The sequence below is a fragment of the Phaseolus vulgaris genome, chromosome 10 (assembly GCF_000499845.2).
Source record: "Phaseolus vulgaris cultivar G19833 chromosome 10, P. vulgaris v2.0, whole genome shotgun sequence".
Lineage (NCBI taxonomy): Eukaryota > Viridiplantae > Streptophyta > Magnoliopsida > Fabales > Fabaceae > Phaseolus > Phaseolus vulgaris.
Window position 1 is genome coordinate 43,459,108 of NC_023750.2, and position 9,983 is coordinate 43,469,090.

General features: G+C 27.3%; 1 long non-coding RNA gene across 1 annotated transcript; it reads left to right on the forward strand.

Annotated features, from left to right (window-relative positions):
• On the forward strand, positions 1-2,224 carry LOC137818126 (uncharacterized). Its single transcript, XR_011082034.1, has 3 exons — positions 1-253; positions 1,224-1,373; positions 2,053-2,224. It is a non-coding gene; the product is annotated as an uncharacterized lncRNA (long non-coding RNA).
• Positions 2,225-9,983: the final 7,759 nt, after the last annotated feature.

Genomic DNA, 9,983 nt, shown 5'->3' on the forward strand with positions numbered 1-9,983 from the left:
GGATCATTCATTTTGGTTAAACTTGAAATGAAATGCCTCCAAATGAGTGTTGTATCAGTCACCACCGCAAGTTCCTCCGAGCTTCTTCTCTTCACCACTCTCTATCCTTCTCACGCTTTCTCCTTCCCTCTGCAACGTCAATTTCAACCACTCTCCTTCTCCTCCGCCTTACTCCGTCGTCTTCCTCCCTGCCGTGCTGCCTCCCCCGGTCCTCCGCTCCCACCTTCCGATAAAGATTCAAGCCACCTTAAAGGTTCCATCCATCGATTTTTTTCGTGTTTAATTATACGAGTTAGGTTTTCGTGCTTATGTTTATATTTATTTATTATACATCAAGTGTATTACGGCTGTTCCATCGCTGGAATTTTCTTTCCCGTTACGTTCCGTGTTCGAGTAGTTACTCTAGTAATTGACCTGTTTTTTGGTTCGATTTGAGAGGGCTAAACATTAATATGAAGTTTAAGCAAGAGTTTAGTTAGGTCGGTGAAATAATTTTTTCTGTTCTGTTTTTAGGAGCTAGTTTTGATTTTTAATGGAAGATGGACGGTGTTCAGTCACGTGGTCTTTCACAGCTAGACGAACTTAGCTATTCATGAATTGTTCAAGCTCAACCTGTTCATTGATTCGAAGCATTTTCTTTTTTCTAGTTCAACAAACAAGATCAGAAGGCCTGACAGTGACAATAATGTTCTGCAAAATATAAAGTTTTCTATTGAGGATCTTCTGAAGGTGTTTGTTGTTTTCTTGGGGGCGGGGGTGGGCAGGTTTAAGAAAATCCGAGTAGTATTTGTTCTTTTTACGAATAAATATCTGTCTTTGACCTCATCACCTCATCAAGTTATCGTCAAATTCATCCCAGGTAATGATTTGGAGTTTTGAAAGTGCACAATTAACCATCTAAATCGTTAGGGGCAAGAAACAAAAGTAGATAAGATATGCAAATTTGAAATCATCTGTTGTCTGTTGTATAAGTAGACGGTTAGTTTGTCATGTTTCTATTATAAAAGCCACTTTATAATTGACAACTGTACTTGTATTGTGTTTATCTTTGGTGCACAGCATTTTTGTAGTCTTGACTACTCTTGCACATTTACTCAATGTTATACTTGCCTGAGTTTTAATTAGATAAGAATGCTATATTTCTTTGGTTTAAACTTTATCACATGCTTAATGTTTGCAAGGTGCAGGTTTCTGTATTGACAATAACTTTTTTTTTTCTTCAGGAACAGATGTTGGTGCATCTTTATCCAAAATTCAAGATAGGATACAGATATTCTTTGCTGTTCTTTTCTGGTTGTCTCTATTCTTTTGGGCTTCTGCCTGGGATGGGAGGAATAGACCAAACAAGGGATCGAGATTTAGAAGATAAAATAGTAAGCATTTAATTTGTATATATGGAAGATATATCTCAGTGGGACAGAATTATACAGCAAAAGAAAAAAAATCATGCGACTGTGTCGAATAAGTATTTTTCTCCATAAAGTTTTCCTGTGCTAAGATTACTCCTGTGTCAGAATTAGTTTATGAGTAATCACTCTGTTTTCTTTTTCCTTCCAAATGCTATGAGGTAACTAAAATTGAAATATCTTAAAATTTTGAATGTCTTTAATCACCACTGAAGTTTTGAGTTTATTTTAGATAGAGGTAGTAGACGAAATTTAGTAATTTATTTGCAGTCTTTGCATTAAAAATTGTTCATGTATAATTGGTTGAATTAGATCATAATTTGCTATTGGATAGATAATGATCTATTCAATGTAGTCCAAGGTTCAGTAACATATATGTCTTCTAAGAGACGGTCCTAAACTCTGCGCCGTTTGGGTATAACAATCTGTATAAATACTGGAATTTATTTTATTATTTTTTAAATGGATGGGTTGGATATCCATCTATTAAAATTGAGTAAAGGATATGTTGAATTTTTTTATTAAATCATTTCAAGATGAATCAATATTTTTTTTTATACATTTTTAATGGAATATAAATGGATTAGAAATCTATTTCGAACTCATTCAATCCATTTCTCTGACACCGTTAGTTATATGCTTTCAGGTTCCGTTAGTCCCAAGTTAAGTTCTATTTTGTAGAAGCAGTTTCCCTTTATTGTAGATGTCAATGTAAACTCTGTTCAGTTTGACCTTGTGTAATTATGATGTTTGTGTAATTATGATGTTGGTGATTGCATAAATAATTATTTTGATGCTATTTTTATGCCAACTAGAAAGTTGAAGGCGAGTCAAATTAAAATATTTATATCCATTTCAGTTGAGACAAGAATCTTCAAGATGTTTAATTTAATTACTGTCTCTGCTCTTTATTGGAAGGACAAGTGTTTCCCTTCCACAGTGCATGATGTCGCACCATTTGGCCTAAACCATGGTGCATGAAACCCAGAAAGAACAATACTATAATTTTGAAACTTGAGATTTGTTTCAAGTTTTCTTGTTTTGCCTGAGCCAGCTGATATGGTCTGTGGAAAAGGAAGGGTCATTTTTAAATTGAACATTATTCATTTATGGATGGATTAATCATGAGTTTGATGTGTTCCAAGGAATTGATATTTTTGCAGAGACAGTTGCTGCGTGTGATATGGTTTGCATTCTTTTACTTTATGGGTTTACTTCTCAGGAGCAATTCACGAATACCACATATTTTGCTCTTTTTCTTTCTAGACCATACACTGTACTTAAATGGAGACGATATTTGTTCTCGTCACCTAATCAAATCAATTACTTTAAAAATATCAATTTCCATTTTCATAAAAAGCCTCAAGATATTTTTTCATGCTTGACATGTTGTACTTTTGGCAAAATATCCGTGAAGTTTCTAAACTTCTAAATATGTTTCTTAAAAATTATATGGTACTTGTCCATTAACCTTTTTGACACATATTTTACGAATTTTTGAAAATGTAAACGTATTCTTCAGATTTTAAATAATAGCGACCGATGAAAAATTTACATTAATTCTTGTCTTAACATAATTATATACCTAAATAAAAAAAATATATTAAAAAATTTACAGGATGGTAAGTGTTTAACCCATTTTAGTTGTCACCATTTTGATTCCTGTGAATTGTTTCTCAGAGTTTGAGGAAATGATCTCACATCTTGACAGTGGATCTCACATATTTCTTGGTAGAAGAGCATGAATGAAAAGTCTATAAAATTGAACATTCTGCTTTGTATTCAAAGTTTTTGCCTTCTCTTGTTCATGAAACTGATATAGAAATCTTAATTGTGGTAGCTTTGTGATGGCTTCATATGCTAAATTCCTTTGGGATGCTGAAGAAGAGGAGGAAGATAAAAAGTGCCAAAGTAAATCAGATCACAACCATTCATATCCAACTGATCTCTTCCATGGAACTAACCATCACCTTCATCTAACTGCAACCTCAAAGGCCTTACCACTGTTTCTTAAGTGAAGATGATCATGTGGGTTAACTTGCATGACAAATAAGTTATAGTCTCAAAGAGTAACTCAAGCACCTTTTGGAAGTGGTTGGTGGTGTAATAGAAATGCCTATTGTGAATAGCTTTAGACCATAACAAGAGAAAACAGCTTTTGGTGTCTCTTGTGCTTGTAAGAAGGCTTTCATCAAATGTATGTTTTGAGAATGTAATGTTTTTCTTTTTTTCATGCTGACACTAAGGATTAAAGTGGTATAATGAGACTCGAACACTTTTCTTAAATGACGTGTTTGTGTAGAAAATCGACACTCATAGAACATTGGTAGGACATGTATCAGTTAAATGTTCAATTTAAAAAATATTTGTTGATTTCTGACAATTCTAACACGGTTCTACTGCAATTTTAAAAAAGAGAAATACAGTAAAAATAAGGAACAAATCATTTTGAACCAGTCATGGAAAAATATATTTTTACTTAAAAAAAATCTGAAATATACTTGTGCACACAAATCTTTATTATCAATTTATATAATTCATAACTATCCTCATGTCCTAAATTTTAAAAATTATACATATCTTCGTATCCATGTTCGAATCAATATCGTCTTAATGTTCGTATTAGTATACTGTCTGTCATACATAGGTGCAACATATATATAATTATATACCTCTAATATAGTATCATTCTAACCGTGAAATTCATAGCATCAAAAACCTTCAAAGAGAGACATTGCAACATTAAAATTACCCTTAAAAAATCATGGCTGTGAAAGTGTTCTTCTTTTAACACCAAAGAAAAAGACTAGAGCATCTCTGCATGGAGCCATAGACAAGAACATGAGCAATAGTAGCTGCATAGTATATTCCAACAGATGAGAGTGGGGTTTGAATTACAGAAACCAATGGCTAAAAATGTAGTACTAAATGGGTGTTTTGTCAGGTATAGTATGAATGAGTTCCTTGTCTTTTTCACATGTCAGAGTCTATGATAAGGTGGTAAGTGTTTGAGAGTTCGTCTTTTTCAAAGTGTTTGGCATTGTTCGTGATGCAGTTTATGGCAAATAGGGTTGCTATAATTTAGCCCCAACTTGTTTAATTCTCTATGAACGGCGTTGCTTAAATAGGAAATCTCTGCATTCTTTGAGTGCACTAATCATTCATTCCTTATTCTGTCTTATGCTTTAAAAAGGATCTTCTTTCATAATCATACATTGCTTTTTTTAAGATAAATTACAGAATGAATATTTGATTTAAAAGGAATAAAAGTGAGATTAGAAAGTAGCTTATAAAGTTTTCTTAGTTGCATGGAATTTTTATGAACACATTCATGGTTACAAGATTGTCAACTTATTGATATCTTGATACCATTTTTAGAATCATGATATATTGGGTTGGAGATTCCACATCGACTAAAATTAAAGACAATTCATTATATATAAGTGGGTGCAAACATCAATTGTATGAGTTGATTTTATGGGGTTGAGTTAGACTTAAAGTTCATTCTGTAATATATTGATAATCTATTTTATTTTATATTTATCCTACAATTTTCAATATTATTATTTTAATAATTATTTTATATCATTTAATTACAATTTTATTATTTATTATATTTTTTATTAAAACTATTGTATATAATTATAATTTTTTATTAATTTTAATGTAATATTTTATTTTAAAAAATGGTTGTAGAATGATTAATATTTATTTAAAAAATAGTTGTTGAGTAGTTGTTTTTTTAGTGTTAGAGTGTAAATTTAAAGTGTCATGAAGTATGTGTTTAAATAATGAATACACTATGAGAGATTACAATAAGAAAAATGAAATTATGTATAATAAGAAAAATATGTATTTAGGGAGATTTCTCAACCCTCCCAATTATTAAAATTCAATATTTTTCGTATATTTTAAAAATAACACAAAAATGTCACTTTTCAAAATAAATTTTGTAAAACGGTTTTATTTTTTTATGAACATATTAATTTGATTAAAATAAAATAATTAATTAATTGTAATAAAAAGATTTTTTTTTAAATTCTCATATTAGATATTACTATTAAATTAGATATTACTATTAAATTTGATATCTCAGCTAAATTCCCACCTCATAAACAAATAAAAGCAAAGAAGATTTTAAAATATAAAGATTTGTATGTTATTATTAGCAAATTTCACTTTTTATTATAATACCAATAACTACAATTACTTATAAGAAGTTAAACAATCTTAAAAGATCATTTAAATTTTATTTATTTTTAATTTATTTTCTATCAAACAATTTCTATCTTTATTTTAATTTTTTACTTTTAAAGATCTCATTATCTTCATTAAAATAAAATAAAATATAGTTATAAATATTATTAGTTACAGCGCACGTAGTATAAATTATTACCAACAATTTAAAGAGATATAAGTGTACTTTTATATTTGTTCAAAAGAATATACTTTCATTTATCATGTCTTATTAAATGATCAAATAAATAAAATAAACCAATTTATTAAAACATTTCGTATTAAATAATTGTAATCAAATATATTTATTATTGTTTTTTATAGCTTGAGAGTCATTTAGATATCTAAGAGAAAAATTACTACATCAAAACTTAATTTTGATATTTTTTTTTTATCGTTTCAGGGATCAATTCAATACTAGAGCTATACTAGAACTACAATCCAAAAATTCAACTCTAAGCTATTTTCATATCAATTTTACTCCACATCAAAATACCAAGTTCTTAAATTTGTTTAAAGCATATTTAAATTAATTTTTATAAACCCAAAATGCAAGTTAAATACAATAGTTTTTTTAACATCCATCATCGTAACAACATTCAATCCAAATTATAAAATAAAACTAATATTAATTCAAAACAATATAATCATTCAACTCCAAATCCAATTTGCAATCTAATCAATTCAATATAAACGATTCAAGCAAATTGAGAATTATTAATGATCTGAGAATAAATGATCTTCAGATGGATCTTTTAAAGACAATTCACAAAAGTGATTCAATAATAATAAAACTTGAGTAAAACTTATTTAAGGGATTGACATGAGTTCCAACGTAAAGCCTTATTTGAAACCTCAGGTTTCTTTTTGTGTTGAAGGTGGTGTAAGTCCTTATGTGAAATTCTCTCGTGTCTCATTATTGTTGATTTTGCTTTAAGATGGTACAAGTAAAGGTCAACTTTGAGAGGGAGTGTATCAATATGGAAGGGACTTACACTTGAAGGGAAGATTGTTAAAAATTTAAGTGTGAGTCTGAGTCTCATATTAGAAATAAATGATATTATTGAGTAATATATAAAGAATAAGACTCACAAACTTATTTTTTTAAGTTTTTAGGTAAGAAGTGATGTTAGTTATTAAGAATCTAAGTGTGAGTCTGAGTTTCATATTAAGTATAAATGATAATGTTGAACATTATATAAGAAATAAAATCCACAAACCCATTATGGTTTTGGATACATAGGAAGTAATGTCACATCTCTTATATAGATTATCTCACATCTCATTATCATTGATGTTAGATATTCTCGGTGAATCTCCAAAAGATCTAACATCTTTAAACTTAAAAGATAAAATTATCACTACAAAAAAATCATTAAATAGAAATCAATTTTAAAGACAAAAAATAATTAGTTGCTATAGTGACTAAATTAGAGACCATTTTAAAAACTAAAAAAATTATTGGTTTTTAAATTAGTTTCTATTATTGATAAATAATTTATCTAATTAGCTATCAAGGTTTTTGCTATCAAATTTAGAATATAAATAATTGGTAGTTAAAACCTTGGTAGCTAATTAAATACCAATTTAGAAACTATTTATCACTAATAGAAACTAATTTAGAAACTAATATTTTTTTAGTCTTTAAAATTATCTCTAATTTAGTCAGTATAACAACTAATTATTTTTTATCTCTAAAATTGGTTTCTATTTAATTATTTTTCTGTGTAACTTTTTTTTCAACTTTAAAGCCTCTTGTTTAATATTAAAATTGAAGTTCATACACTTTTTGAGATTTTTCTTTTCCTATGTATATTTCCTTTGTAAAAAAGTAATATTCTAAAACTATAACATCCAATATTTAAAAATCTCTTAAACAAAAATCAGATAATATAATATATCTTGTACAAAATTTACTCATGAAGAAAAGAAAGTTAGTTTGTAATGCATATAGATTAACAACCTACCTACTTGTAAAATTGAATACAAAGTGTGTTTTTGACAAAATCTTTATAAAAACCTTGATTTGTATAAACAATTAGAATGTTATTCTAAGTGTATAGTTAAATGTGAAACAAAATCTTTGAGAAAAATATTGATTTGTGTGTCTACTTGAAAATTTAATTTGCCTTAAAATTTGAATAATCTAGTTTAACATTAAACTCATTTATGATGACATCGATAAATCTTAAAGAAATTACAAATCCTTAACTTCCAGTTATTATTGTTATTACCTAATTCATAGTCGTTGAAAGATACATAATATCTACTACATCTTCAAGTTACATCTTAAAGTAACTTTAGTGTTACGTTAATGACCAATGATGTTTTTTAATGATTTAAACTAGGTCAAATACTATATTTTAAAATAATATTTTTTTTATCAAACATGGATAATTCCACTGAAGCTGTGAACTATGCGTTGGAGAGTGCAAACTGGGTAGATGATAATTTAGAATGCAAAGTTTGAGGGACGAATTTTGAGGATTTTAACCACTTTGTTCTTGGCTTTACTAAAAAAATGTGCTAATTGTAAACTTTATAATTCTTAGTGTGATGGAAATATGTTTTTTTTTTCCCGGATTTTACGTTGATTAGTCTTTGTCAATAAAAAAAAAACAAAAAAAAATATGTTGATTAGTCTTTGTTGGTAAATTTTTTGTTCATAATGATTGATTTTTATTTTAAAGAATTATTAGATAGACTCTTTTAGGTTTAAGTAAACTCTTTTATGTTGAAGTCAAAATAGTGCATAATAACTCACGATATTGTTTTTGTACCGAAGATAAATGAGGTTATGCGATTTGTTGAAGCTGTGAGATGTCAAATTGAATTTGTAAGGAAGCGTTTCGTCTTAGAGGAAATGACCACTACAAGAAAATCATGAAATAAAAAGTAATTTTTAGTGATAAAAAATAATTAGTTGTTATAGGAACTAAATTAGAGACCATTTTAAAGACTACAAATTCTTGAGTTTCTAAATTAGTTTTTATTATTGTTAAATGGTTTCTAATTGGTAGTTAAAACCTTAGTTGCTAATTAGATACCAACTTAGAAACCATTTAGCAATAATAGAAACTAATTTAAAAACCATTTTTTTTTAATTTCTAAAATTGTCTCTAATTTAGTTACTATAACAACTAATTATTTCTGATTTCTAAAATTGGTTTCTATTTCATGTTTTTCTTGTAATGAACTTCCAAGAGTAATGTTGGATGAAGCAAAAACAAGAGCGGTAGTGAAAATCCAATGCCTCAAATAACAATTGAATATTAAGTTAAAAGATGAGTCCAAAACTTTTTTGTGATTGTATTTATAGTTTTAGATTTAAGAGGATGATAACGTATGTTTGTTTTTGTCATAAAAACCGATATAGAATTTATAACTATATTAAAATAATTATAACCATATTAAAATGGTATTAAGGTGATTACAAACTATATGTATAATTACATGTGAATAATATTCATATTATTAATGGATATTAATTATTTCACTTGTTCACGACTTATTTTATGTATACTATTTTTAACAATTTGTAGAATTTAAAAATATTGATATATATGTCAAGTTCAAGTTCCTTTCTTGATACAAATTCAGGTTAATATATCAATTTATTGCTTTGATTTCTTATTCGTTTGATGTTGACATGCACAATTTTCAAATTTTATTATAACAGATGTTTTTATGATCTAACAAATATATATACCTACCATATATATAAGTGATTATGTTATATTTATATTTATCTATATAAGTACTAGATAATAATTATTTTATTTATTAATTTGTAGTTCAAGAAAACTCCTCAAAAACCTTTAATATTTATCTATTATTTTATGCCACCATAAGTGCTTTCAAGATAAATCAATATATTAGTAGCATGTTTTCGTGATAACATTTTTTTACACCTTCTGGATATTTTTAGAAGAAAATAATACTTACAGAACAATTTAAAACAATATTATTATGTATCAAGTTCTTTTGTTTTTTCCGTTGTTCTCTATGTAAAAAATAATAATTATTAATTTTCTCAACTTTTCACCTAATCGTGAAAGTTTAAACCTGAATGATTTAAAGACAATGCTAATATACACATACACTTTTTTTTTATCAGCATACACACACTATGTTTATAAAAAAAAATACAGTATATGTATAAAACATAGTCTATGTGTTTTTTTAGTAAAACATAGTTTATTTATTACTATTAGAAACACATGAATTCATCATATGTGTGTTTTCCTTTTCTTAAATAAAAAAAACATTTATTATTACAATAAATACTAAAATACAAATATTATTAAATTATAAAAAATTCATAAAAATAATTAAAAAATA